Below are 18,385 nucleotides of genomic sequence, written 5' to 3' on the forward strand. Positions count from 1 at the left end.
CTATTTGTACTTTTAGCCTGTTCTGTCCCTTAGGGATTGACAAATCCCACCATCTGGGCCTGCCCTGTAAAACAACTATGTGGGCCCTGACCTGGCTGCTTTGTAGCTTGAAGGGGACAGCAGAGGGTAGAATGCTGGTTACATTTAAAGCACCCTGCTCCCAGACCCAGAAGAAAGAGTTTCTGCTTTTTCCTAGGAGTTGAAACAGTCTGGGATTTTATCTCATTTTGTTATTTTGCCTACAGTGACAAACACTGTTTTTGTTTTATCGTGTTGTGTTTTTTGCTAGCTGAGTGTTTATCATGTCGGTTGCACCCATCCAAAGCAGTAAGGTTGTTGAAAGCCAAAAGTAGCAGAAAGGCCCAAAGAAATCACCCCACCTCACCCACAGGCTCACCTTTGCAGGTCTCTTCAGACAGCTGACTCTTAACTCTCATCTCAGCAACAGCTTCTAAGATAGACAGTGGAATAAAGGGTCAGCATTCATCCATTTCTTTGATGTTTTCTCCTTTACCCCATGTGAACCAAGTTTGTTAGTAATGTGCAGCTAGGACTCAGATGAAAAGCACAGAGCCACAGGCCTTGGTTGGGTTATTGGAGCTAGGTGCACAGGAAAAATAAAAGTGGGTGCTCCAGGACATTATATATATAGTCCTGGGCTAAAGGTGGCCTTCAGGGCCTGAAAGATGCATAGCTCTACTTCGCCAGAAATTATGCCAACTCTTGCTTTGCTTTTGGGAGCTTTCAATTTGCAGCTAAAGGCTCAGGTTCTGGCCAGCTTTTTCCCCTGTAGCATGCTACCAAATCCAGCCATCCTCCAGTTTTGAGCAGAGGAGGTGAGCGTAGCTGTGGAGATGCATATTATTCTGCAGGCCCATGTCGGGGTGGCCCATGAAGAGAATTTGTCAAGGCCAGCTGGCTCAGCAGACCAACAGATGAAGGTGGACTCCTCATTTGCAATTGTGATTAAAGATCATTTATTTCCATGTGACAAAGCTTTGAACGATGTGGGAGGCCCTCACCCATCCCTGAGTTGGAATAACTGGGAATGATTCCATGACCCTTTCCCTTTATCTGGCAAGCCTTTCAAAGATGAGCTCTGGAAAATGTGAACAGACAATGCACTCCACTACAGCTTTCTAGTTTCACATCTTTAAACACCAAAATTTTGACACCCATTGGGATGGTTATTATAAACACATATACACAGAGAGAGAAAATAACAAGTGATGGTGAGGATGTGGAGAAATTAGAACCCTTGTGCATTGTTGGTGGGAATGTGAAATAGTACAGCCACTGTGGAAAAAAGCATGACAGTTCCTCAAAAAATACACATAGAAATACCATATGATCCAGTGATTCCACTTCTGGGTATATGCCTAAAAGAATTGAAAGCAAGGTTGGACACAGTGGCTCACACGTGTAATCGCAGCACTTTGAGAAACCGAGGTCAGAGGATCACTTGAGGTCAGGAGTTCAATGCCAGCCTGGGCAACATAGTGAGATCTCACTTCTACAAAAAATTACAAAAATTAACCAAGCATGGTGGCACATGCCTACAGTTTCAGCTACTGTGGAGGCTGAGGTGGGAGGATTGCTTGAGACCAGGAGGTCGAAGCTGCAGTGAGCTGTGATCACTGCCCTGCACTCCAGCCTCGGTGACATAGTGAAACCCCATCTCAAAAAGTAAAAAAAGTAATAGAAAGAAAGAATTGAAAGCAGGGGCTCAACCAATTGTCTGTTCATAGCAGTTTTGTTCACAATAGCCAAAAGAGAGAAACAACCCAAATGTCCATTAGCTGGTGAATAAATAAATAAAATGCAGCATGCCCATACAATAGACTATTATTCAGCCTTAAAAAGGAAGGAAATTCTGACATGTGCTATAACATGGATGATCCTTGAAGGCATTAGGCTAAGTGAAATAAGCCAGCCACCAAAGGACAAATACTGTGTCATTCCACTCATGTGAGGTCCCTAGAGTAGTCCAATTCATGGAGAAAGACAATAGAAGTGTAAGTGACAGGGGCTAGGGGAGGGAGGAAATTAGGAGTGCATGTTTAATGGGGACAGAGTTTCAGTATAGGAAAATGAAAAAGTTCTGGAGATGGATGGTGGTGATAGTTGCACAACACTGTGAGTGTACTTAATGCCACTGAATTGCACACTTAAAAATTGTTAAAATGGTACATTTTATGCTATACATATTTTTACCACAATGAAAAAGTAAAGGCTGCAGTTTTAAAACACTTGCTAGTCCTCTCCTAATCAAAAGCAGTCTTTTATTTTGCAATAATATTAGTGTACAATCTAAAAGAAGCAGCAAGCTGAACTGTTCATTTTCCATCCCTGGTAAGAGCAGTATTTACTGCACGTCCACTCATCATGTTGTATGGGCCATCTGGGTTTTTTGTATGTCTTACTGAGATGCATGTTTGTTAAATGCACAGACATAACCAGAAATAACTTTCCTGGAAAATTGAGCATAATGGCTGTGCCTCTCTTGACATTTTGGAGAAATGATAATACGTAGGTGGGGGAAACAAAGAAATGACTGTAAACAAGAACGGACATTATCTCTGCCTCTGAATGGGATAAGAAACCCACTTGCTTCATTAGCTCTCTGGTATATCTGCAAGTCTGGAAACACCGGGATGACTCACAGTTTGCTGAGTAATACAGGAGCCAACAGAATGATGCTAGTGACTCGCCATCTCTGACTGGCTTTCTGTGCAAACTGTCCCTCTGGGGCAAGTGTTAGGCCTTGGAATAGAGTTCTGAAAAAGGTTACAGATCTCAACTACAGGGAGAACCAGCTCCTAAGGCCTTGACACTGGTACACAAAGTAGGACGCCTCTGACCAATGCCAAAATGACTTCTAGAAAGTTCACACCTGGTCATTGTGTCCCTGCTCATGCTCCAGCTCACAAGATCTCTGGTTTCTGCCTTTCAGGGTGTGGTGATGTCCACTTCTTCATCAGAGTTCTTTGTGACTCAGAGTTGTCTGCTTCTCTACTTGGTAGTAAACTCCTCAGGCATAGGAAGATGTCTTTAGCTCTGTAGATGTGAGCTGAATGATCCTTGAAAGGAATGAGTAGAACATAGCGGGGAATGAACCAATGAATGAGCTGTATCTGCTAGCCTTTGCAGAATGCTAAGTTTCAGAAACTGTTTTGAGCATTTTAGAGGAATTATTGATAGACACTCTCTGTCTTCAAGGCTTGGAGGCCTGATATTCTTGCTCTGGGCAGAAGGGAGAACTTTGCATCTGCATGTAGGGCTCATTTGCCCAATGACCATGATGCATTTCTCTGGTCCAGTTAAGCTTCTTGTCCTTCTATAGCACTTGTGCAATGTCTGAAAACATGTGATTTCTTCAACTTCCAACAAATGCACAATTTTATACCGCCAGTGGTAATTTGCACTGGTTGTTCTGTTGTTTCTGCTGTTGTTGTTGTCATCATTTAATGCAATTTACAAGGACAAAACAAAACTTCTGGCTGCCATTTCACATACCACAGTGACAGCAGCACATGGTAAAAAAAAAAAAAGCCAAAACCAGCTAATTTAGAAATTCAGGCCACTCATTTTATTACTTTTCCCCGGTTAAGATTCATTCATACCACTTTGGGGTGGTGGTAATATTCCTAACATAAGCCAATCAATTTTGGTCAGTTCTGAGAGCAGTGAGTGGTCTTCACTTACACACGGTGTGTTTGTAACTCTGCTATTTCTTTATGACTAACACAGTGCAAAGTGAACGTTTTTGGAAGGCTGTTAAGCATATGTTCTCCTGGTAGGCTTAAATGTAACTTATAAGAAAACTTGATAGTATGTGAATAAGTTCCCACTACTGGTTTAAAACAAAAAAAAAAGAGGTTTATTTTACTAGCTCATGATCATAGATTCTACATTCTTTGTGAGAATTATCTTTTTAGGTTTTTGTTTTTATTTGTTCTTATCATTTTGACAGCCATATTATTCATTTCCTTTATTCTTTTGTTTGCTTTGTTGACTTTTAATTTGGAAATATCTGCTTTGGAAGAATAATTACATCACAAGGAGGCCCTTTCCCCCACCCACCTACCCAGAAAGGTCTCCTGACTCCCTTATGCTCTATGAATTGCCCTAGTTCAAGATTGATACAGATCAAAGAAGCAGAATGGGGTTGAAAGAGCAGCCTCTGGCAGTGGCCTTGACCATGTCAATTCCCTGTGCATTTATATAGATCTGGAATCATATAGATCTATTCTGCCCAGCTTGTTCCATAGCAGCTGGTGGGCAGAACCACTCTTCCAAGCCCTGTAGTTATTCTGCACTGCAAGAGGCAAGATTACAACCAAGGACTCATTCATTAATAAAATTGTGTAAGTTGGCTTTCTGAATGGTGACGTGGTCTCAGGAACTTAAAAGACTTCAACTCCCTGCTGCGAACAAAAAGTCTGCATTGTGATTTGTCAGAGCTAGATTGACATCCAGTTTAGAGTTTAGAATCCTCCATGACCCACTTTTGAGACAGATTACAAACCTTGAGGTTCATCAACATTCTAGTACAATATGACCCCCCAAGGTTTAAGAGCCCTTTAGAGATTTGAAGACAACTGTGATGTTCCCACTAACTCTCCCTCCTTCCCCCAATTCTTTGCCCCTATCTTGGCTACTGGCCTCTGAACTCATCACAGAGCATTGGAGTGAAGGTCTCTGGGTAAGTAAGGCTCTGCTAAACGGATTGAATGCTCCAGGTACCTTTGTCTCAGTAGAGAGGAAAGCTAGATATCTACTCCTCTTTTCCAAACAATCTACTTTATTCCTGCTCCCCTACATCCCACTTGCAAGGGTAGCAGCCACATCCCCCATCTGTCCTGCCCGAGCTGATTGTCCAAGCCAACTCCAACTCAGAAATTTCCCCCAGAGAAGAGGCTCCTGAAGGGTAGGCTTTGCTCTGTAACCCTGAACTTGATTTGTGTCTATTTCTCACTCTCTTGTTACATAAAGTTTTTAAAACAATATTAGACTAGGAATTGAGAAAGAGAATGAGCTCTCACAATTGTTTCTAGAGCCATCACCATCCTACCCAGCAATACCTTTTACAGGCTTTTAATTTTTTTTGTTTAGAGTTACTACCTTTGAAACCAAATCTTGACTTTCTGGTATGTTCTTGGACTTTTTAAGGGATTTAAAAATTCAGGAGTTGGATGCCAATAATTGCTTTTAGGAGCTAGCATTGCCTATTTTCTATAGATGAATCCCATTTTAAATAATCAATTATTTTCTTCACAGAAATCCACAAAGTACATATTCTAGTTTACATCAGAATTGAATATGATCCAGAAATTCTTAATGTTGTTAAGCTAGTCTATAGTATCTAAAATGTGTATCACATTCAACTAATGCATATTGAAGAGCTTGAGTACCACACTTCAGATGTGAATGAAGAGCCCAGGATTGTGATATTTGATCCATACTGAATGTATTTGCTAGAGTGCATTGTACAGATGGTTCAGGTGTGTTAGATTTCTCTCTGTAAATGAACTGGTCTGTAGATAAAAGAACATGACTCAAGGCTGAGCAGGGTTCGGCAGGCCCTAAGCTTCATCATTAAAAATTGGGTGTTTTCTAATGTGAGACTGGCGTTATAAAGCAGACCTCATGAACTCAGGGGTCTGAGAGGCCAGGCCAGATTATCAGTTGGGATGTATTCAGTCCCAATTAGCAGACAGCGCAGTTCACACTGGCTTAAACAATAAAGGGGACTTACTGATTCCTGAAAGTTAAAGTCCAGCGGTTGGGCAGACTTCAGGGTTGGTTTGAATCAACAGTTCCTCAGTGTCATCAAAGATGCTGTTTCTTTCTGGCTGTCTACTCTGCCTTTCGTGGCATGAGCCTCATCCTAAGGCTGGCTCCCTCTTGTGGACACACGATAGCGCCAGCAACTACAGAGGCTACAAATTTCCTCCTGCCCCATTCAGAGAGCAGGAGAATGTCTTCTAGAATCTCTGTCAGAAGAGCCAGGAAGCTTCTTTCCCAGAAGCCCCCCGAATTTCATGCTTTTTAGTGTGAATGGATCAGGTGCCTACTAGCCTACTATGCTGCTTCATGTCAGCTGAGTGTCCCCCTCCAGAACCTTGTGTGGAGCCAAGTTTCCCCTAAGCATGGAGGTGGTATGGACCAAATGAAGCTGCCTAAATGAAAATGGGGGAAGGTGTCAAGAGAAGGAAGACTTAGTGCTGGCAACCAACAGTATTTGTTGCAATCAACCTCTTGGCCATCCTCATTCATACACACCTTCCTTCCCATGCATACACCTCCCAAAATGCCCACTCTTAGGGAAAACCTATTTACCCCTTTCCCAAAGGGATCCAACTCCAATCCAGAAACCCTAGGTGATGTGTCATCCTCTGAACTTGGTCAGTATATAGCTCTTCATGTCTCAGGGACTGCTGGCCACCATGCTCACCTTGGCATAGAAAGTAAGAGTGCAATAAAAAGAAAAAAAATACTTCAATTGGGAAAGAGGAAGTTGGAAAGCAGCACATGGGGGTCACTGATCCATCATCCATATCACATCCTGCTGGACAGTGGTAGCAAGGCTTGACCAGGGGTCAGGTGGTCCATGCATCTCTGAGATTCAGTTTCCTATTCTGTATAATGAGAGGATTGGATTAAGCTAGTGATTCTCACATTGGAATGTGGCCTGGAGAGCTTGTTAAAATGCAGATTACTGGGTTCCATCCCGAGTTTCTGACTCCATAGATATGGGTGGGGCCCTGGAATTTGCATTTGTAATAGATTTCCAGGAGCTGCTGCTGCTGCTGCTAGTACAAGGACACCCCCGCCCCTCCACTTTGAGAACCTCTAATGTAGATTATCCTTATGGGCCCTTCTGATTCTGACATTTAGGACTCAGGGATTTTTCTTAGCTATCTCTTCTGCTCTATACTGACTTATGATGGATTGTTTTATAAATGGGACACACCCAACTCTACTGTATGAACGACTTAAATATCATGGAGTTCCTGCTTTAGTTTGTAGTCTAATTTTCAACAATTGAGGCTGAAAGTGAAGAACACCTTAGAGCTTCAGGAAAGTGAATTTTCTGGAGTCTAAGAAATTAGAAACAGAAAGATAAAGGCTTTTCCATCCTCCCCAACCCCATCTACTACAGCACAGCGGTCTGTGGAATGATTCCACTTGACTGCAGAAAACAGCTCTTTTCCCAAGGAAATCCTGGATCCTTAGGCTACATTTTGCAAGCATTCTCCCTATGTGACCTGGGTATTCACCGGGTCTTAGAATAGGAGTGGCACTGGGTGAAGCTGTGACATAGATCAAGTTGGTCTGGGAACTTTGCCAATTTTCTTCCCCAGGGCCCCTCACCTGGCCAACATCTATTCATCCTCAGGTCACAGCTTAAACCCAATTTCCTCTGAGAAGCCTCCTCTAACCAACGCCCCACCCCAGCCTAGGTCAGGTTCTCCTGTTATTTGTTCTCTAGTGCCCTGCAATGTTCCTTCATAGCACTTACCAGCCTTTATTAAAAATCTTCACTGACATGCTCCACCATTACGTGAATGTGCCAGCTCTAAAAGGGCAAGGACCATATCTGCCTTGTCCATCGATGTTTTCACAACACAGGTCCTGGATCACTGTAAATGCTCAGTAAATGTGTGTTGCACAAGTGCTATCAAAGGCAGACTGGGGGCAGATTCCAGTCATAGTATTTTATTACAGTGGTGAACTATTGAGCAATCTATATAACACATCCCACAATGTATGATTATGCATGCTCCAAAGGAATGAAACACAAGTCTTCGGAAGACACAAACACACAACTGGAGAGTCCCAGAGTCCCTGGCATCTACAGCCAACTTTTTCATGGCCCTCCGCCTTACCTCTCTGGGAATCTGGTGCCTTCCGGGCCCAAGGTATCTCTCTACCAGACACCCTGGGCCTCTCTTCTTCAGATAACAGCCCCTTGAGTCAATGCCCAGCTCCCTCTTCCCCCATGCCCATTCGGGTTGTTGATAGATAGTTAGGTGAAGACAATAGAAGATCCTCCAGCTTACAGAGTGCCCAATTCAACAGGGCCTGGAGAGCTAATCTGGATGAACACCACATTTTTCCCCTGAGAAAGTGGGAGTCCAGCAAGGCTGTAAAATGATGGGCCCCGAATAATAGCCTGAGTCTCCTGACTTCTGGCTGCATCTTGAACGCATCTGCAGGCAGCTTCAAATGTAGGAATAGGATATGAATTTATTATATTCTATAGTTTATCACCATTGCTATAATTCTCTGCCACTGATATAGTTTTACCGTTAAATCAAACCAAACCAAACACTTAAAATAATTTCTTTAGAGAAGCCAGATTATTTATTACAAATAAAGTATACAAACTGACTAAAAGTATATCCCACAAATGTTGAATTTGAAGACTGTGCCTAAGTTTAAGGTAATTGATGGATTCCATTCTCATTAGATAGTCATACATCAAAAAAGTTGTCTGCTTTCCCAGGCACAGTAGTAGGTTATGCTTATGCTCATTGTTGTGCTTCCCAGAGCTGGCTCTTCTTCCTTTGAAACAGACCCATATAAGCCATCCATTTGCTGGGTTGCAAGCCCTTCATGAGGGAGAGAGAAGTATGGTGGGACACCAGAACCTTCTCTACAGGGCACGAGCAGCATGTTTGCTAAGGGCTGCTGGACTTTGGCAGGTAGAGACCATCAGAGGACTCAACTGAATCCCCTCTTATCAGGAACCCTAGGAGAGTAGAGTTGTCCGGAGTTTCCCCATGACTTACATTGTCTTTTTTAAAACAACCAATTCATGACTGAGGTGAAGAAGAAAAATAACAGAAAAATATATCTAGCCCAAGAAATCTACAGAATAACAATAAAACTCAGGCAGAAATGAACTCACTGATCTGTGAGCCAAGTGCTTAAGGGAGGGGATGGGGTACTTCTCATGTGGCTCACTGTCTTAGTCAGTTCGGGCTGCTATGACAAAATACCATAGACTGGGTGGCTTAGAGACAATGGAAATGCATTGTGCACAGTTCTGGAGGCTGGGAACTTTAAGATCAAGACATTGGCAGATTCAGTGTCTGGTGAGAGCTCTCTTCCTGATTAGTAGATGGTGCCTTCTTGCTGCATTCTCATATGATGGAAGAGTCAAGGTAGCTTCCTTGGGCTTTTTCTTATAAGGACACTAATCTCATTCAGGAGAGCTCCACCCCATCATCTAATCACCTCCTCAAGGCCTTGCCTCCTAATAACATCATATTGTGGATTAGATTTCAACATATGAATTTGGGGGAACACAAATACTAGGTAGGTGCGAAAGTAATTGCAGTTTTTACCATTAAAAGTAATGGCAAAAACCGCAATTACTTTTGCACCAGCCTAATATTACACAACAGCACTCTCTGAGGTTGTTCACTAGGGCAGTGTGGGATGTGGCAGAGGGGTGAGGGAAAAAGGGTTCCCTTGATGTTTGTGGCAGGAAGAATTGCTAGGTAACCAAGTGCTCCTTTGTGTCTGCTTAGGTCTGCCAAAAGTCAGGCACCAGTATTGGGTTAGACATTCAAGGAATGTATTGGGGGAAATGCCTGTGAAAGATAAACAGGGAAGAGCAAGAGAAGGTGGGGAGAGACTCAGACCACAATGCAGGTGGTCTGTGACAACTGGGGCCAGAAGGAGGATTGGGTAAGAAGAGTCTTAGACAGTAGCACAGTTCAGGAAAAGCTCAACCAGGCCAATAGAGAGTCCTTGAGCCAAAGTCACCTACTGGAGGAGTCCTGCTCCTCACAGAAGTGGGCCTGCATTACTATGCTCACCATGTTCAGTCATTGGCGGGGAGTACAGCCCAGGCCAAGTGCAGCAACAGTGATGGTTCCAACGGGGTGGCTGCTGGAGGCAATTATGCTTCCCATGGCAGGAGATGTCAGCAGCCACTGGTATGGTCACCACATCCTTCCCTTGGTAGTTGTGGCTAGGAAGGCAGAGTCCCTGGCAGGCAGTAGACAACTACAGGAACAGAAACTGGTGGTAGAATTAGACTGACTACTTTGGATAACAAAGCCAAGGCTGGCTTGACTGGCTGATAGCTAGACTCTTTCTTTGTTACTTTGTCACTCAGTGTTTAGATTGTTGTTTTTTCCCCCTTTCCATTGTTTGTCGAATTCCCCATCTGAACCCAGGTCTAGAAAAAATAAAACCCTATGCATTTGGAAAAACTTTAAAATGAATTAGCTGGTAGGCTTTAGTTGCCATCATAAGCATCTAAAGATTATAAGGCCTCAGAGTTGGGGCAGACTGAAGACACTAAAGTTATTTGAGAAATAAGCAGACTGAATATTTGGCCTCCTAATTATGCTACAAGGAGTCTAAGTTTTTCCTGCCCGATGCCTGTGAATCACGATTTCTTAAATTTTCTTAGTTTCACAGAATCAGAGGACATGAGTCCTGAAAGACCCTGGAGGCTATCTAGTTCAACTACATCATCGTAGGGAAACTGTGGCCCTAAAAGGGGAAGGTACGCCAATATCCCCTATGAATCAAGATGTAAAAATCCTCAACAAAACACTAGCAAACTCAATCCAGCAACATGTGTATAAAGGATTATACACCATGACCAAGTGAGATTTATCCCAGAAATAGAAGTCTGGTTCAATCTATGAAAATCGATCAACGTAATACACCATATTAACAGAATAAAAGACAAAAAATACATGATCATCTCAATAGGTGTAAAAAGGAAAGGGACTTTCTCAAGTTCACACAGCTGATGGCAAAGCTGAGATTAAAACTCAGGTCATCTGACTTCTAGGCCAGAGTTGTTTATACCGGTGAGGGTAGGGGTAGGAGGCCGAACCAGCCCTTGCAAGAGTGTCCACTGCACTGAGTCCTGTACTGAGGGATTTCTCTGTTTTTTCATCCTGTCCTCACAACACCCCCAAGCAGTGGGCTCTGTTGTTATTCCCCCTCCTTTTGCATGAGGAAACTGAGGCTTAGAGAGGTAACACTGGTTGTCTGAGGTCACACAGCTGCAAGTATATGAGGAGCTAAGCCTAGATTTCAGGTCTCCTGCCTCGTCTCTGGTATTTTCCAGTGCCCATCACTGCTCTCCTCACTGAACAGTGCAACAGGATTAACCTGATTCCATTAGTTCTCAGATCACCTACTGCCAAGCACAGTGGATGGGCTTTTTGTTGTAAATGGATGGGAGTGCCCTCCGAATTCTCTGGGGGAATAGCCTCCTCTCCTGTGCCAGTGTGTGACAACTCTCAGAGCCCCAGCTGTTGACCTCACTGTAATCTGGGCTAAGTGGCCATTTATAGACACTAATGACTAGAAAGTCTTTTCAAGGAATGGAGAACCACAAAGAAGCAGGCAGCTCTAGGAAAGCCAGAAGCTGAATGGCTGGGAGGTGGAGCGGGGACAGGGGACAGTGGAGATAAGATAGGAACAAGGCTGTTCTTTGCTTCCTGAGAAGCTGGATAACAAGCTGGCTTGGCTTCTGGCAGAGTCTGGCCTAGTGATAGCTCTTGCCTCCTGATGGGACAAAAAAAGGGGAGACAGGCATCTCAGAGAATGAGGCGGAGAGAGAGACATAACTGGGCCAGGACTCAGAAAAGAGAGTTACCTTTTTCGTCTCAGACCTGGGCATCCCAGATGGAACTGTACTGAGGTTCTGGTTAGTCTAGCTTCCTCCAGGTGTGCATTACAGGGGTCCTGCTGGGAGCCTTCCCATTTGAGATTAAGGAGGTTGCATTCAAAATGGCCAGCTGCCCAAGACTGCACCTCTGTCACTGTTGAGGACAGTGGGGGTAAACATGCCTGATGTTCCGCCCTGGAAGGGCTTCAGAGCCTTTGGATTGAAGTCACAAAGGAGGCCTGGCATTTGACTACCATTCCTTCATCTGGTTCACTATCAAGGATCCCCCATCTCACCCATTCTGCTCCCCTGTTCTAATGTGGGCTTCCATAAGCCTCTGTCCCGTCTTCCAAAATGCAGTCTGGAGAGCGAGGCACCAAGGCTGCAGGTCATTTGCAGGCGCACAGCCCTGGAGGCTAAAGTAGAGGTGCAGTGGCTTCCCCAACACTGGCCTGCATGTTGAACTCAGAAATACAGGGTATCCTTTTCAGCAAGAATCAAAGCAAGGTTGAAATGGGCCAGCAATGTATGGCACACTTTCTTCTCTTCCCTTTCGTGAAATTTGCTTCTCATATAGATCTTTTTTCACCAGGATATGCATCAAAGCTGCATACTCTGCCTTCCACCCTTCTCTTCTCTCTTCCTGTCTTTCAGACCAGGGAAAGTGGCTGCCTTTGGGATAGTCGTAACAAGATGCCCTGGACTGAAAATTCAGAGTGATGAGTTCCACTCAGCCCTGGCTTAGGGCAAGGCCCTTTCCTACCATGAGTCTCAGTGTCCCCACCTACCAAGTGGGGAGTTGGTGTCAGCCAACGTTTCTTAGTGGGTGGCATTCCAGGGGTCCACACACAAAGACTAAGTCCCTGCAAAACAGTGAGGATAGATGCTTTCTGTAGGTCTTGCTGACTCTCATACTCTCTGTCTTTAACTCACTTGGCAATTCTTGAGCAAACCATTGGGCCTCTTCATCTACAGAGAATGATGACCTGACTAGGTGATCTCTCATTTCTCCTCAAGTTACAAAAGTGTGAGGGTGGTAAGGAGAGGAGGTGGCTCCAGGAAAACCAGACGGGTCAGAAGAAGACCGAAGGTGGAGGCTTCGGTAACAGGAGAACAGAGAATGAGATCCCCCTCCCATAAATGTAGGGAAGGAAGGACATCAGACAGGTTACCATGAAAGAGAGGAGTAGCAGGAAAGCACAGGGTCATTTGTAGTTGAAACACATACTTGAGTATCTATTTGGACAAAATCTGGGGTAGGAAGGCAGCCTTCAAATTTTGAACCTTGGAAGGGTTGGCATTCCTGACAAGCGCTCAGAGAGCCAACACCAGACAAACCCTAAATCCCATGAGGAGAGTGTGCTGAGCTAAGTACTTGCAGCCTTGAACCCACCCTAATCCCCTCTGCCTGGAGCAGGTCCAGAAGGAGCATGATTTGCTGCAGAAAAGACAAGTCAGTTAGACCAAAATTCCAAAGCAACTTTTTAAACCTATAAATGATGATGATTTTATATAAACTTGAGTTTTTCCTTCAACATAGCACCATATTTTCTACTTACATGATCCTGGTTTCCTCTAAAGGAAATCTTTTTTTGGAATCCACACCATACATACGGAAGAGTATATAAAACATATAATAATAAAACCAACAGTCATGTACCCACCAACCAGGTTCAGAAATAGAACATTCAGAATATTTTAGAAGCCCCTTGTGTGCCCCTCCCTCTTCCCAGAGATAACAACTATCCTGGCTTCCAAGAGCCAGCCCTAGAAATAGACCCTGGGCTCTTGCAAGCTTTGAGCTCATCCTAGTGAGATCATGCACGTCACCAATCTCTTTAGGTAGTATTCTTCTGCGCAGATTTCCACAGATGGCTCATCTATTTTGTGTTGATCCTTATTAGTTTCAATTTTGTCTCTTTAAATATATTTTATGACTTTCTGATTATAAGAGTAATATGTACCTTTTGTAGTAAACTTGGAAAATGCAGAAAAGTGGAAAGCACAAACCTCATGGCATAATACAATACATAAACATTTAATGTTTAAATAATCCAGAAACAACTACTGTGTGAACATATTGGAGTGCAGTATTTCAGTCATTTGTTTCTATATATTTCACATTACTGGTATCAAGTTGTGTATATAGCTTTTCCCTTTATTATGAAATATAACATTGATGTAGAAAAGTGTGCAAGGCCTATATGTACAGTTTAATAAAGAAGTAAAAAATGAAAATCTGCTGTCAACACTGATCAGGTCAAGAAGTAGAATGTTGACAACCCCCAAGCAGATCCCCATGTGACCTTCCTGATAAAAGATAATTATTCCCCTGCTTTTCTACAGAGCTTCATCACTTATTAATAGACTAAAACTTGTAAATTGCTTCATTTTCTAAAGCTTAGTGGTGGTGCCAGGTACAGTGGCTCACAACTGTAATCCCAGCACTTTGGGAGGCTGAGGCAGGCAGATCGCTTGAGCCCAGAGTTTGAGACCAACCGGGGCAACATGGGGAAACCCCGTCTCTACTAAAAATACAAAAAATTAGCTGGGTGTGGTGGTACATGCCTGTAGTCCCAGCTACCTGGGAAGCTGAGGTAGGAGGATCACCTGAGCCCACCAGGGAGTTGGAGGTTTTAGTGAACCGTGATTGTGCTACTGCACTCCAGCTTGGGTGACCAGAGTGAGACCCTGTCTCAAAACAAAACAAACAAACAAACAAAAACCTTGGCCGGGTACAGTGGCTCACACCTGTAATCCCAGCACTTTGGGAGGCCGTGGTGGGTGGATCACCTGAGGTCAGGAGTTCAAGACCAGCCTGGCCAACATGGCAAAATCCTATCTCTACTAAAAATACAAAAATTAGCCAGGCGTGGTGGCATGTGCCTGTAATCCTAGCTACTCAGGAGGCTGAGGCAGGAGAATCCCTTCAACCCAGGAGGCGAAGGTTATGGTGAGCCTAGATCATGCCGCTGCACTCCAGCCTGGGCGACAGAGTGAGATTCTGTCTCAAAACAAACAAACAAACAAACAAACAAACAAACAAAAAACCTTACTGGCAAGCACAATCTAGGCGTTTAAGGAAAGAGTCCAGGCCATTAGTAGATGAAGGCTTTCAGAAGAAGAGAGGCTGACCTGTCCCTGGTCATTATCTGCCTTCAGCTTCCTGGGAATGTGTAGAGCCCACAACCATCAGGACACTGGCAGAGTTGTGGACATGGTATTGGATATACAGAAGAAATATGGCCAAAGAGATTGGACTGCCCTCTGGGTTTTGCTTTCAAACTCACCGCAGCCTGCCTCCAGTACCTCCAGTTCCCAGGTGTAGGGCAACACAGAACGTCCCTGTGGGGTGAAGAGTGGCCTCCGCTGATCCGGCCAGCAGGACTAGGAAAGCAGAGCAGGAAATTCGCCAGACAAGGATCAAGCCAGACCTCTTCCAGTTTGGGGGACAGGGAGATGCCTGGGGACATAGAGTCAGAGAGGGAATTTAGAGATCTGCCTGCTCCTTAACCAGCTTTCAGCCCAACCCCATTACACTGGCCATATCCCCCCATTCCACTTTACCTCCCAGTTCTGAGATAATCTAGAACTCCTCTTCCTGAGCCTGGGGAAGATTCTGCCATATAGACCACGTTCCTTTCCAGTTTTCTCCTCTGCTGTCTTGTGATTCAGCTTCCTTGGTGCTGTGTAGTCAGTTAATCCTGGTCTATCTACATTTTAGCTTCATAAATTATAATGCTGTTATCTCCTCTCCTATTCTCTCTATCCTGGTGGGATTTTGTCTTTAAAAACAAAACAAAACATAAACTCTTACTGTAGTTTCAATGAGGCTCTGGGAGAGAGAGAATTTAGATGCATGCATTAAATCTGCTGTCTAATTCCGGAAATCTCCAAAGGAAATCCTGCCACTCCCTTCCTCGGTTGCCCAAACGTGACAGTTAGTTGGATGGCGGCTCCCTTGGAAGTCCAAGGCCTATCAGCAGCGCTCACTGTACCCATCAAGGAGATACTGAGGGAATTTGAGGGTGGGAAGGGAGGTGGGGGTTGGGGTGAGGGTTATGTTTTGAATATTGCTTCATATTGAAGCATTTGTAGTATTTGCGGTTAAGAGCCTGGATTTTCATGTAAGTCAACCTCAGGTTCAGCTTCCAGCTCTGCCAGTTACATATGGTGTGACTTAGAGCAAGTTACTTTGCTTTTCTGAACCTTATTTTCCCCCACCTATTAAGTGAGGATCATAGTGGTACCCGTCTTTCAGGCTTGCCATGGGTATTGAACATTTCACTTAGTAAACATTTATAGTGTTTCACTCAGCATCTGGCACATTGTATGTGTTCAATACATGGTAGCTATTGTCATCATCACTTTCATCATCATCATGAGAAAATAGAAACCTTCCAGAAACTGTCAGGGCAACGATTGCCACAGGCCTCTGTTGGCTACTGAAACTCTAGACTCTGGAGAGCCTTGATGCCCTTTCCCTTTTACCCAGTCCCTGATGCTCCCCCAAGTAGCATGATGCCCAGAGGCCCACCAACCTCATTACCCAGCATTGCTGACAATAGGCACAGCCTTGGTCACTGTGAAACTGCCCCACAGCCTCAACCTCAGAAGTGGGAAGTGTACTGCAGATTTACTCTATGCCAGGTACTATGGGATATCCACAGGAATGTGCCACAGTGAGGTGACTGCCCAGGGGATAGTAATTCCTTCATTTCTTTATATGGGTTCTACCTTTTTCTGTTATTGGGTTCTTTTTCCCCTTGTCAAAGTAGCAATTTATCAGTTGAACTTAATTTTGTAATTAAATTTCAAATCTGAGAATTTACATGATGAAGTGAATTTGATTTTGGACCCAGTCAATTTCAGTCAGCCATAAACACTTACATTTTGAAATGTTAAAGTTAAATTATATACATTTGTGATTGAAAAACTCCAGGAAAGCCTAAACTCTTCCAGGTCTTGCTTAGGGGGTACCCTGCTCCAAGAAAACTTCTACGAAATGCAAATTTACAGAATAGATTCACCAAATGAATGGGATTGGCGCTACCATCGAGTTTTCTGTAGAATTTCTTCTCTCTTTTTTTTTTCTTTTTTTTTTTTTTAGATGGAGTCTCACTTTGTCACCCAGGCTGGAGTGCAGTGGCGTGATCTTGGCTCATTGCAAACTCCACTTCCCAGTTTTAAGTGATTCTTGTGCCTCAGCCTTCCAAGTAGCTGGGACTACAGGCATGCACCACCATGCCCAGCTAATTTTTATATTTTTAGTAGAGATGGGGTTTCACCATGTTGGCCATGCTGGTCTCGAACTCCTGACTTCAGGTGATCCATCCACCTCAGCCTCCCTAAATGCTGGGATTACAGGCATGAGCCACTGTGCCCAGCCAGAATTTCTTTAGTGAAACTTATGTACCTCCTCCACCCACCATACCACACATATCATAACAGAGATTCCCCAACTTGGAGTTCTTCTCATTTCAAGGTACAGTTATTATAAAAAGAAGAAGACACCTGGGTCTCACAGCAGCCAGCCCTGCAGCCATTGCACAGCTGTAGAATCCCAGTGGCCTTCCAAAATATTCTTGCTGCTAGTCTACTTACTGCAATAACAAAAGTTTCACCTGGGCACTTTGATCACACAAAGCTTGGCCCAGGCTTTGAAATCAGACAATACCTAGGTTCTAGTCTAGGCTCTGGCATTTACCAATGGGTGATCATGGGCAGGTTGCTTAACCTTTTTGTGCCTCAGTTTCCTTATCTTTACAATGGGATCATAATAGTACCTTCTTCATAGGATTGTTCTGAGGATTCATTAATTGAAATGACCCTGGGAAAGGGTCAGTGCCTTACATTGAGTAACTTCTCAATAAATATTTATAATATCATTACCATCATCAATTATTATTAATTTACTTTACCAAAACACAGGTCCTGCTGAGTCATGTTGGCCAGACCACACCTAGAACAGCATGTCCAGTTTTAAGTTAATCTGTGTAAAATTCATAGATCAGTGCCTGGACCGTTGAAAGGGGCTCAATACATGGTGGAAGTATTGTTAATTAATACTGCTGCTAACCTTCTTGGAGTGCATACAACATGCCAGGCACTGCATATGTGTTAATTCTATTAGTCCTCCTAACCTTTACCACTCTATGAATAATATACAACTATTAATCCCTTTTGCAAATGAGAAAATTAAGGCACATGAGAAAATTAAGGCACAGAAATGTTAAGTAACTCTCCCACAATTACAAAGCATGGAAGTGGCAAACACATAATTCAAGTCCAGACACTCTTTTTCCAGAGCCTGGACTCTTAGCCTCTATGCCAAAGAGCTGTGCTGTCCAATGCTGTAGCCAGCAGTCACATGTAACTATTTAAATTTTAAAAGTTAAATTTTAAATTTTAAAAATTAAATTTTAAAAAGTTCAGTTCTTCATTTGTACTAGCCACATTTCAAGTGCTACACACTTCATGTGGCCAGTGGTTACCATATTGAACAGCACAGTTCTAGAGCATTCTATTCTTTCTGGGATGATTCAGCATCAACTCGGGAAGTTCTGTTGGACGGCGCTGCTTACAGAGATTCTGAAATTCTGTTTCTTTCAAAATCTCAGACTTGAATTGTACAGCTTTCTTGCATTGTTATCAATAGATGCATACTTATGATATATTGAAATTCCATTTGCACTTGGCCAAGTAGGGTAATGGCAAGAAAAAAGCCAAGAA

General features: G+C 43.6%; 1 protein-coding gene and 1 long non-coding RNA gene across 51 annotated transcripts in view; one reads left to right on the forward strand and one right to left on the reverse strand.

Moving 5' to 3' along the window:
- MAMLD1 (mastermind like domain containing 1) overlaps window positions 1-18,385 on the forward strand; it is a 144,324-nt gene that overhangs the window by 110,588 nt on the left and 15,351 nt on the right. The gene's annotated exons all lie outside the window — the stretch shown is intronic.
- Window positions 8,348-15,490, reverse strand: LOC123571305 (uncharacterized). The gene is made up of 3 exons (XR_006695467.3): window positions 15,221-15,490; window positions 14,944-15,116; window positions 8,348-10,023 (listed from the first exon to the last, which is right to left on the reverse strand). It is a non-coding gene; the product is annotated as an uncharacterized lncRNA (long non-coding RNA).

Source organism: Macaca fascicularis, chromosome X (genome assembly GCF_037993035.2).
Source record: "Macaca fascicularis isolate 582-1 chromosome X, T2T-MFA8v1.1".
Classification (NCBI taxonomy): domain Eukaryota; kingdom Metazoa; phylum Chordata; class Mammalia; order Primates; family Cercopithecidae; genus Macaca; species Macaca fascicularis.